This window comes from Triticum urartu, chromosome 7A (assembly GCF_056163025.1).
Source record: "Triticum urartu cultivar PI428250 chromosome 7A, HENAU_Tu73, whole genome shotgun sequence".
Lineage (NCBI taxonomy): Eukaryota > Viridiplantae > Streptophyta > Magnoliopsida > Poales > Poaceae > Triticum > Triticum urartu.
In genome coordinates, this window is record NC_141879.1 from 747,098,319 (window position 1) to 747,110,503 (window position 12,185).

The following is a 12,185-nucleotide window of genomic DNA, read 5'->3' on the forward strand; positions in this document are numbered from 1 at the left end:
AGTAAACTCTTTGGGTGTTAGTCACATGGGGATGTGACCTTGAGTGTTAGTCACATAGCGATGTGAACTGGATTATTGACTCTAGTGCAAGTGGGAGACTGTTGGAAATATTCCCTAGAGGCAATAATAAATTAGTTATTATTATATTTCCTTGTTCATGATAATCGTTTATTATCCATGCTAGAATTGTATTGATAGGAAACTCAGATACATGTGTGGATACATAGACAACACCATGTCCCTAGTAAGCCTCTAGTTGACTAGCTCGTTAATCAATAGATGGTTACGGTTTCCTGACCATGGACATTGGATGTCATTGATAACGGGATCACATCATTAGGAGAATGATGTGATGGACAAGACCCAATCCTAAGCCTAGCACAAGATCATGTAGTTCGTATGCTAAAGCTTTTCTAATGTCAAGTATCATTTCCTTAGACCATGAGATTGTGCAACTCCCGGATACCGTAGGAGTGCTTTGGGTGTGCCAAACGTCACAACGTAACTGGGTGGCTATAAAGGTACACTACGGGTATCTCCGAAAGTGTCTGTTGGGTTGGCACGAATCGAGACTGGGATTTGTCACTCCGTGTGGCGGAGAGGTATCTCTGGGCCCACTCGGTAGGACATCATCATAATGTGCACAATGTGATCAAGGAGTTGATCACGGGATGATGTGTTACGGAATGAGTAAAGAGACTTGCCGGTAACGAGATTGAACAAGGTATCGGGATACCGACGATCAAATCTCGGGCAAGTACAATGCCGCTAGACAAAGGGAATTGTATACGGGATTGATTAAGTCCTTGACATCGTGGTTCATCCGATGAGATCATCGTGGAACATGTGGGAGCCAACATGGGTATCCAGATCCCGCTGTTGGTTATTGACCGGAGAGTCATCTCGGTCATGTCTGCATGTCTCCCGAACCCGTAGGGTCTACACACTTAAGGTTCGGTGACGCTAGGGTTATAGAGATATTAGTATGCGGTAACCCGAAAGTTGTTTGGAGTCCCGGATGAGATCCCGGACGTCACGAGGAGTTCCGGAATGGTCCGGAAGTAAAGAATTATATATAGGAAGTGCTATTTCGGCCATCGGGACAAGTTTCGGGGTCACCGGTATTGTACCGGGACCACCGGAAGGGTCCCGGGGGTCCACCGGGTGGGGCCACCTGCCCCGGGGGGGCACATGGGCTGTAGGGGGTGCGCCTTGGCCTATATGGGCCAAGGGCACCAGCCCCAAGAGGCCCATGTGCCAAGAGAAGAGGAAAGGGGAGAGTCCTAAAGGGGGAAGGCACCTCCGAGGTGCCTTGGGGAGGATGGACTCCTCCCCCCCCCCTGGCCGCACCCTTCCTTGGAGGAAGGGCCAAGGCTGCGCCTCCCCCCCTCTCCCTTGGCCCTATATATAGCGGGGGGAAGGGAGGGCAACCATACCTGAGCCCTGGCGCCTCCCTCTCCCTCCCATGACACATCTCCCTCCTCTCGCAGCGCTCGGCGAAGCCCTGTTGGAATCCCGCTACTTCCACCACCACGCCGTCGTGCTGTTGGATCTCCATCAACCTCTCCTCCCCCCTTGCTGGATCAAGAAGGAGGAGACGTCGCTGCTCCGTACGTGTGTTGAACGCGGAGGTGCCGTCCGTTCGGCGCTAGGATCATCGGTGATTTGGATCACGACGAGTACGACTCCATCAACCCCGTTCTCTTGAACGCTTCCGCGTGCGATCTACAAGGGTATGTAGATCCACTCCTCCCTCGTTGCTAGATGACTCCATAGATAGATCTTGGTGACACGTAGGAAAATTTTGAATTTATGCTACGTTCCCCAACAGCAACGACCCTGCTGCTTCACCTACTCTTCATGGGAACGAGTAGAGGCTCTATGTCTTCAAACCTTTTTGGTCCTTACTGACAAAAGGGGGAGAAGCATATGAGTTTAATAGTCTTCAAGCGGGTCCATATGAGCGGGTGCTTCATATTTTTGCTTCGTGTTTACAACTCTCGTTTTGATACATTTGGTGCTTTGAGTTGTAACACTTAAACTCGATGGTCGTCTGCTACTTATTTGCCATTTTGTGATGCGATGATAAATTCCACATGTGCGACGATAAATTCCGCACTTAGATCATTTTCCATTATGCATGTCATTATCTTCACATACCTTCACATGCATAGTGGATTGTCATTATAAGTTGAAGAGGATCTCCACAAGCACAACCTGCCATGTGCATTTGCATTCCAAAAGCAAATTACTTATATGCACATCTTCAGGGGGAGCCCTTGCAACTTATGAAGACAATTCCTTATCCTTTACAATTTCACATATTATATTCCCCGTTGAAAACTTCAACTAGTTTGTCATCAATCACCAAAAAGGGGGAGATTGTAAGTGCATCTAGTGCCACCCCTAGTTGGTTTTGGAGTATTGACGACAAACCTAGTTGAGGGACTAATGTGTTTGTGAGAATTGTAGGATAACACAAGTAGAAGTCCCTCATTGATTCGGTTTTCCTACCAGAGATGACCCCTAAAAATGTATGAAGACATTGAAGTCAAAGGTGGTATATGAAGATATTCACATTGAAGACTATGACAAGAGAAGACATCGCATGAAGTCTATGGAGCTCGAAGACTTAGATCTTTCTTAGTTCTTTTTCTTCTTCTTTCTTGAGTCATAGGAACCACCGTACTGTTAAGTGGGGTCCAAGAGAACCAGTCAGAATGACTGAAGTGATGCTTAACCAAAACCTATGTCTTCGAGTGAAGACTATGAGAGCGAATCTTGTCCAGAGTCGGACAAGTCAGCTTTGCTTGTAGCCCAAGTAAAGTTGCCGTGTGAGTTTGAAATCTGACCATTGGAACACGTGTCAGTTCCTTAGTGACCCAGGGTCATTTCGGACAAATCAGGTCGGGTTGCCTAGTGGCTATAAATAGCCCACCCCCTACAACCAAAAATGGTTGGCTGCTCAGAGTGAGTATACGGCTTTTGTCGTTTGAGAGCAACCCACCTCGAAGCTTTTGAGAGAGAATTCCTTGCGAGGATAAAGCCCTAACCACCCAGAGCCAAAGAGAATTAGGCATCACTTAAGTCTTCTTGTCTGTGTGATCTGAAGACTTATTACACTTGAGGACTGTGAATCCTCCAGCCGGTTAGGCGTCGCGTTCTGAGCATCCAAGAGACATTGTGGATTGCCAGTGAACGAAGTCTGTGAAGGTTTGGGAGTCTACCTTGAAGACTTACCATAGTGATTGGGCGAGGTCTGTGTGACCTTAGCTCAAGGGGAATACGGTGAGGACTGGGTGTCCTGAGCTGCGTGTTCAGGACTGGGTGTCCGGGACTGTGTGTCCTCAGGTTTAAATACCTAGCCACCCTAACCAGACGTACAGTTGTCACAGCAACTGGAACTGGTGCAACACATCATTGTCTTCAACGAGTCACTGGTTTCATCCTTCCCTTCTCTTTACGTACTGTTACTCCTTGTGAAGTCATTGTATGATTGCACTATCTTTTATCTTCACTGAGTGACTGCGTGTTCTGTTTGGCTTCATAATATCTTCCTACCTGATCCTTACTACATTGCTGCTATTAGTCATTGTGCTTTCACTCTATTGAATACTTGACTATGGCTTGCCTAGTGTAGTCTACCTTCCGCTGCAGGGTAATAGGTTTATTTCTATCGTTTGTCTTCATAACTTCCACGTTTTGAATACTTTCATAAAAATTGCCTATTCACCCCCCTCTAGTCGATATAACGCACTTTCACAAAGGATATAAGTGAAGCACATAGTGCAAAATTATCTAGCTCAAAGGACATAAGTGAAGCACATAGAGTATTCTATCAAATTTTAATTCATGCATGGCTCTCTCAAAAGGTGTGTACAGCAAGGATGATTGTGGTATACTAGCAAACAAAGACACAAATAATACAAGACGCTCCAAGCAAAACACATATCATGTTGGTGAATAAAAATATAGCTCCAAGTAAATTACCGATGGAAGTGGACGAAAAGAGGGGATGCCTTCCGGGGCATCCCTAAGCTTTAACTTTTTGGTGTCCTTGGATTATATTGGGGGTGCCATGGGCATCCCCAAGTTTAGGATCTTGCCACTCCTTGTTCCATGATCCATCAAAAGAATTCACCCAAAACTTGGAAACTTCACAACACAAAACTCAAAATAGAAAACTCGTGAGCTCCGTTAGCGAAAGAAAACAAAAGACCACTTCAAGGTACTGTAATGAACTCATTATTTATCTATATTGGTGTTTAACCTACTGTATTCCAACTTCTCTATGGATTATAAACTATTTTACTAGCCATAGATTCATCAAAATAAGCAAACAACACACGAAAAACAGAATCTGTCAAAAACAGAACAGTCTGTAGTAATCTGTAGCTAGCGCAAGATCTGGAACCCCAAAAATTCTAAAATAAATTGCTGGACGTGAGGAATTTATCTATTAATCATCTGTGAAAAGAATTAACTAAATAGCACTCTTCAAATAAAAATGGCAGCAGTTCTCGTGAGCGCTAAAGTTTCTGTTTTTTTACAGCAAGTTCAACAAGACTTTCCCCAAGTCTTCCCAACGGTTCTACTTGGCAAAAACACTAATTAAACACAAAAAACACAACCTAAACAGAGGCTAAATAATTTATTTATTAATAATCAGGAGCAAATAGGAAGGAATAAAAATAAAATTGGGTTGCCTCCCAACAAGCGCTATCGTTTAACGCCCCTAGCTAGGCATAACAAGCAAGGATAGATCTAGGTATTGCCATCTTTGGTAGGCAATTCTTCAATTAGGCATCTACCATATTTAGGAATATCTTTCTTTTTATTAATTATCAAACTTATAGGAACAAGATCGAAAAAATCATTTGTAATAAATGGTTCTTTAATGATAGCAAAAAGATTGGGATGAATACTTATAGATTTAAGATCAGCAGTTTCCTTACTAGATGATTCACCCTTATTTTTAGGAACATACATGAGCATGGAAATTTTAGTAGGAGGACTAGGAGTATTCTTTACGGAAGAAAAAGCGGTTCCCAAATTTGTAATGATACCCTCAAGTTTATCAATTCTAGTAGAATCTAAGTTCATCTTCTCATTAACGATGGGTTCATTTTCCTTAATATTTTTCAAAGTCATTCCTACCTTAGATCCATATTGAGTGATTTGATTGTGGATCTTTTTATCTAGATTTTCAATTGATTCAATAGTAGCAACTTTATTTTCAATAATTTCAAGTCTTTGCATAACATGCTCCAAAGTTAACATGGTTCCATTAACCAAAAGAGGTGGTGAGCCAAATAAATCTAACATAGCATTATAAGAATCAAAAGTATGGCTACCCAAGAAGTTCCCTTCGGTAATGGTATCGAGGATATATCTATTCCAAGGATTAACACCTACATAAAAATTGCGGAGAAGAACTAAGGTAGATTGCTTCCTGGTAGATCTATTTTGAGCATTGTAAATCCTATACCAAGCATCTTTTAGATTTTCCCCCTCCCTTTGTTTAAAATTTAGAACTTCACTCTTGGGAGACAACGGAGAAGATATGAGACTAGCCATGATGACAAGCAAACAAACTAGCACATGAGCAAACAAAAAGCAAGCGGACAAAAGAGGCAAACAGAGAGGGAGGATAGAGAGAGAGGGCGAATAAAACGGCAAGGGTGAATTGGGGGAAGAGGAAAACGAGAGGCAAATGGCAAATAATGTAATGCGAGAGATAGGGATTGTGATGGGTACTTGGTATATTGACTTTTTGCGTAGACTCCCCGGCAACGGCGCCAGAAATCCTTCTTGCTACGTCTTGATCTTGCGTTGGTTTTCCCCGAAAAGGAAGGGATGATGCAGCAGAGTAGCGTAAGTATTTCCCTCAGTTTTTGAGAACCAAGGTATCAATCCAGTAGGAGCCCACGCTCAAGTCCCTCGTACCTGCACAAAGCGATAGCTACTCGCAACCAACGTGATTAGGGGTTGTCAAGCCCTTCACGGTCACTTACGAGAGTGAGATCTGATAGATAGAATATTTTTGGTATTTTTGATATAAAGATGCAAAGTAAAAAGTAAAAGCAAAGTAAATAGCAAAACAATATAAAAGTGATGGAGATTGATATGATGAGAATAGACCCAGGGGCCATAGGTTTCACTAGTGGCTTCTCTCAAGAGCATAAGTATTCTACGGTGGGTGATCAAATTACTGTTGAGCAATTGATAGAATTGTGCATAATTATGAGAATATCTAGGCATGATCATGTATATAGGCATCACATCCATGACAAGTAGATCGAAACGATTCTGCATCTACTACTATTACTCCACTCATCGACCGCTATCCAGCATGCATCTAGAGTATTAAGTTAAAAACAGAGTAATGCTTTAAGCAAGATGACATAATGTAGAGAGATAAATTCATGCAATATGAAATAAACCCCATCTTGTTATCCTCGATGGCAACGATACAATACGTGCCTTGTTGCCCCTTCTGTCACTGGGTAAGGACACCGCAAGATCGAACCCAAAGCTAAGCACTTCTCCCATGGCAAGTGTCGGTGTCAAAACCGGCGGATCTCGGGTAGGGGGTCCCGAACTGTGCGTCTAGGTGGATGGTAACAGGAGGCAGGGGACACGATGTTTTTCCCAGGTTCGGGCCCTCTTGATGGAGGTAAAACCCTACGTCCTGCTTGATTAATATTAATGATATGGGTAGTACAAGAGTAGATCTACCACGAGATCAAGGAGGCTAAACCCTAGAAGCTAGCCTATGGTATGATTGTTGTCCCTACGGACTAAAACCCTCCGGTTTATATAGACACTGGAGAGGGCTAGGGTTACACAGAGTCGGTTACAATGGTAGGAGATCTACATATCCGTATCGCCAAGCTTGCCTTCCACGCCAAGGAAAGTCTCTTCCGGACACGAGACGAAGTCTTCAATCTTGTATCTTCATAGTCCAGGAGTCCAGCCGAAGGTATAGTCCGCTATCCGGACACCCCCTAATCCAGGACTCCCTCAATAGCCCCTGAACCAGGCTTCAATGACGACGAGTCCGGCGCGCAAATTGTCTTTGGCACTGCAAGGCGGGTTCTCCTCCAAATTCCGTGTACCTGTTGAATAGTGTCCGGTCTCTTGTAAATGTAGCGCTCCTTGGCTTCTACGCCCAATAATGGTCGTCTTCCACGTGTCAAACGAATACGAAAAGTCAGGGTATTTTTTTATATTTACACCCCTAGCCGCGTGAATGAGCCGCCTATTTAAGGGGACGAGGATTTAGATCCAAACCACACCTTCTCCCCTCCGCGAGTATTCATCAGAGCGTATCCGACAGAGGTCCATTCTATCATGGCCGGCCGCCGCAGCTCCTCCTCTCGCCCTTCCAGCCCTCAGCCTGGAGACTGGGAGAGATGCTCCATCCCGCATAGCGAGCTAGTGACGCTCCAGTCCAAGGGATTTCTCCCCCCGGCCTATATGGTCCCGGTTCGAGCCGGACTTGCCACCTATAATGGCGGAGAGCAAGCAGAGAGCGCCCCCAATGCCTCCAAAGGAGAGCGGGTATGCCTTGTCCCTTACTTAATAAGAGGGCTCGGATTTCCAATTCATCCGTTTCTCCGGGGGCTCCTGGAGTTCTATGGCCTCCAGCTGCACAACCTCACGCCTGCCTCCATATTGCATATCGCGGGCTTCGTAGCCCTTTGCGAGCTGTTTTTTGGCTGCGAGGCTCATTTCGCGCTGTGGAAAAGGCTATTCTGCCTTGTGCCCTGTTCTCAGAAGGGGTCAATATATCAAGTGGGTGGAGCCGAAGTATGGCGCATCGCCGGGACCGGATATCTATCCGAAACCCCAAAGAAGGCGTCCAAGGACTGGCCTTCGGAATGGTTTTATATAGAGGACGTCCCGCTGCCGGATCCTGTCCGGATCGGCCTCCCTGAGTTCGACAGTGCTCCCCTAAAGAAGCGCCTAAGATGGCGTCCACGGAGCCCTCAGAGGGAAAGCGACAAGGACGTTCTTTACCTGATGGGCCAGATAAGATTGTTAGCTCATTCCGGACTGACCATGATCGGGGTCATGGCCGCATGCATCATGCGAGGGGTGCAGCTGCTCCAGTATAGAGGCCACCCCATGTGGGACTTCAACGGGGAGGACAACGCCACCCGCCATGGCCGTAAGGGGCCAGATTCGGCTGCCGCTCTAATAAAGACCTTGTCCGCTTTGTACAAGGGAGAAGAGGAGGAATTTCTCCGCGTCAACCCACAGGGTGGATTTTCTATGTACAATCCCCCAAGTTGGGTAAGTGGACACTTTTACTTGCCCATCCATTTTATATTCCCATCGTTAAATATTCAGTCTAACGACTTCAACGCAGGAACTGTGCCAGGCTGTTAAAGAAATAAACAGCCCTCCTCCACAACCCGAGGATCCGGGACGGTCCCTCGACCCGGCCTCTCAAGAGGATCCGGACTTATCTGTGGAGCTGATTGATGGGGTGTTTCATCAATTGAGCAAGGACAATGCCTTGGTGGCCATTACGGCCGATTACCCAGGGCTACTCCCAGTCTCACAGGTAACTGAGACCGAAGTCCCAGCACTTTGAAAAGGGATCTATCCTCGTGTGTTTTCGATTGCCGTATGACAACCGTGTTTTGCAGGGGAGGTCCTTGAGGCGGGAGGCCGAGCCTGCGGCGACTAGCCAACGAGGGGTGGCAAGGCCTCGTGGGTTGAAAAGAAGTGCGGTCCGGACTGAGACGTCGGTGCAAAGGTATAGCGCGCCATCTTATTCCCAGGTGTTATTCCTTCAAGGCATATTAACGCTCGTGCTCTCTTCAGGACGAAGAGACCTCGCCGGACTATATCCGGAGAGGTTGCCAATCGCGCCTCCACCAGCCAGGCTCCAAAGCCTGGTCCGGAAGCGGAGGCGAACACAAGGCGCGCATCGGACGCTCCTCCGACAGAGGATGCAGACAGGTTGTCTGCCACCAATTCCGAGGTGGAGAGTGCCATGAACCACAGGCGTCGCCGGACAGTTCTTCGCGACGCTTGTTTCTCCCAAGAGGCATTGGATGCCTTCAATTCGGGAGACGCGTACCTCCGTGCCGCTCAAAATGGTCTAGCCAGAGCCACGGAGCAGTATGTAAAAGACATACGGGTAAGAAATTTTTGGTAATTATATATATATATACCAGTAGCCCCCAAGACTTGAAACAGTCAGAATAACTGATTTAAGGATCATTTATTATGCAGGTTCTTACAGAAAAAAATACCCTACTGTCCTAGGAGCTGGAAGAGTGCAAAGCCGAACTTGAGGCCGCACTATCCGCGGCAGGGGAGCCCAAGGAGACCCCCTCTGGTAATATACGCTTCGAAAGATAAGTATTTTGCGAAGTGCGGCGTGGGTGCAAATCTGACAAATGAAGTTGCAGATGGCGCCGGATTAAATCCGGAAAAGCAGCAACTCCTACGCCAGCTGAAGGTTGGTGAGAGTGTGCCGACAAAGGTGAGGCGGGAGAAGAACGATCTCCAAGATGCCAACACCAAGCTGGGCGTTGAACTGAAGGATGTTCGCGCCCAGCTGTTGGACTCCGTTAAGGAGAATCAGCGGCTTCGACGCGGCATATTTAGTAAGTGCTTAAACGAACTTTGAAAAAAGAGTTCGGCGAGGAAGTCGACTAACAGAGTAATGTCTGTAGGTATGCTAACAGGTCGTCCTGCAGAGGAAATGCCCGGTTCTACGGGTGACCTTCTTCCCGAGCTCTCACAACTGCACGAGCGAGTTCGGCAGGTGATGCAAGGCGTCGCCCAGGCCTTGTGGCCATCCATCTCCATGCTCGAAGGCCTTGGAGAGCTTGTAGAGAAGCTGAAGGGAGTGCGGCGGCGCTTCCGATTATGGAAGATGTCGGCCTCCTGTCAAGGCGCCAGGGAGGCCTGGGCCATGGTGAAGACGCGGTATACGAAGGCTGACCCAAACCACATGGCCGAGGTCGGGCCCATGGGGCCCGATGGGAAGGAGATCCCTGTGAGCTTAGTATACGGCCAAGTAGAATTGGCCGCAAAGTATTCCCAACAGGACTGTAAGCTAGACAGCCTGTTAGATGGTATTGAAGAGGAATACAATCAGTCAGATTGACTATGTAATTTTAATTGACATGTGTAATGCCTTCTAGCCGGATTGTAGATCATTTGTCATGGCCGACCTTTTCGCTTCAACTTCGGGACCTGACGGTCCGGAGTGAGTCCGAATACCCTCGCGGTTATATAAGAACCGGGGTATGCATGGAGACCAGGCGTAGGGGTCATTATTGCTTGAACAGACAAGTGCCCAACTAGTTATGTTATATTACATGGTTAGTAAGAAACATCTTCCAGGGAGAATAGTTCCGTTAGGGGTTCCTTTCCCTGGGAGGCATGCCCTAAAGTGCATGTCCATTCTGCGAAAAGAGACGCAGGAAAAACATCTGGGGGCGTATAGATAAATAAGTGAAAAAAAAGATCATCTTTAGTGCACCGACCGAACATTCCCTTAAGAACGCTAGCTTTCGGCTTCACCCAGTCTGAGGTACACATCCGGCTGACCCGGCAGTAACAATCGCAGAGGTGCTCCCTTTACCACATAGCCGAACAATCGGGAACGTAGGGGTAAGCACAGGAGCTAGGCAACCCAGCTTGGCCAAAACTTAAGTCATATCGATGCATATAATGGTGAATAAAAGGTACATGCGGAAGTGTGACACATGTGTTGGGCATGAAGCCCGTATAAATAAGCTTCTGTTTAAAAAAGCCCCCAGGTTTAATGAGCGCAGATAGCACATCACTTTATGAGCCTTTAAAGGCTATAAGAGAGAGAGAGAGAGAGAGAGAGAGGAGAAGGAGAGAAATGTAAGACAGAAAGTATATATAAAAAATGGACAGAGGAAGGAGACGAACATAGAGTCCGGCGCTAGGCATAGAATCTTCGGAGACGGGCTGCGTTCCATGGGTTCGGCTCGAGTCGGTTATCCGATGCATCTCGCAGGCGGTACGCTCCACCAGTCAGGACTTGGTCAATTATGAAGGGACCTTCCCACTTGGGCTTGAGTTTGTCCTTTTTCTTGTCCGGCAGGCGTAGAACTAATTCGCCAACGTTGTAATTTTTGGCCCGTACTTCTCTGCTTTGGTATCTTCGAGCCTGCTGTTGATAGAATGCGGAACGGGCTTTTGCCACGTCACGCTCTTCCTCCAAGGCATCCAAACTGTCCTGCCAATCGAGCTCGGCTTCTCTTTCTTCGTACATGCGCACTCGAGGTGAGTCATGAATTATGTCGCAGGGCAAAACTGCCTCTGCGCCGTACACCATGAAGAATGGTGTGTATCCGGTGGTGCGATTCGGCGTGGTCCGCAGCCCCTAGAGTACGGAGTCGAGCTCCTCTACCCAGTTCGTATTAGATTCCTTAAGGGACCGCACTAATCTGGGTTTGATGCCGCTCATGATAAGACCATTTGCACATTCGACCTGGCCGTTAGTTTATGGGTGATAGACGGAAGCATAATCGAGCTTGATGCCCATGTTTTTGCACCAGAGTTTTACCTCGTCGCCCGTAAAGTTTGTGCCGTTATCAGTGATGATGCCGTGGGGGACGCCGTAACGGTGTACAACCCCGGATATAAAGTCTATCACCGGTCCGGATTCGGCCGTCTTAACAGGCTTGGCTTCTATCCATTTGGTGAACTTATCCACCATGACCAGTAAGTATTTTTTCTTGTGGGTTCCGCCTTTAAGGGGTCCAACCATGTCAAGTCCCCAGACCGCGAAGGGCCAAGTGATGGGGATAGTTTGGAGGGCGGTGGGTGGCATATGGCTTTGGTTTGCAAAAAGCTGGCAACCGACGCATCGTTGGACTAAGTCCTGGGCGTCTGCCCGGGCCGTCGGCCAATAAAAGCCTGTACGGAAGGCCTTGCTTACAAGGTACCGAGCTGCAGCGTGATGACCGCCGAGTCCGGCATGAATTTCAGCCAGGAGGTTCCGCCCTTCCTCTTCGGAGATGCACCTTTGAAGGACTCCGGTAGTGCTTTTCTTATAAAGCTCTCCCTCATGGACTTTATAGGCTTTAGATCGCCGCACTATGCAGTGTGCCTCATTTTGGTCCTCGGGGAGTTCCTGCCTAGTAAGGTAGGCGAGGAATGGTTCTGTCCACGGGGCGATG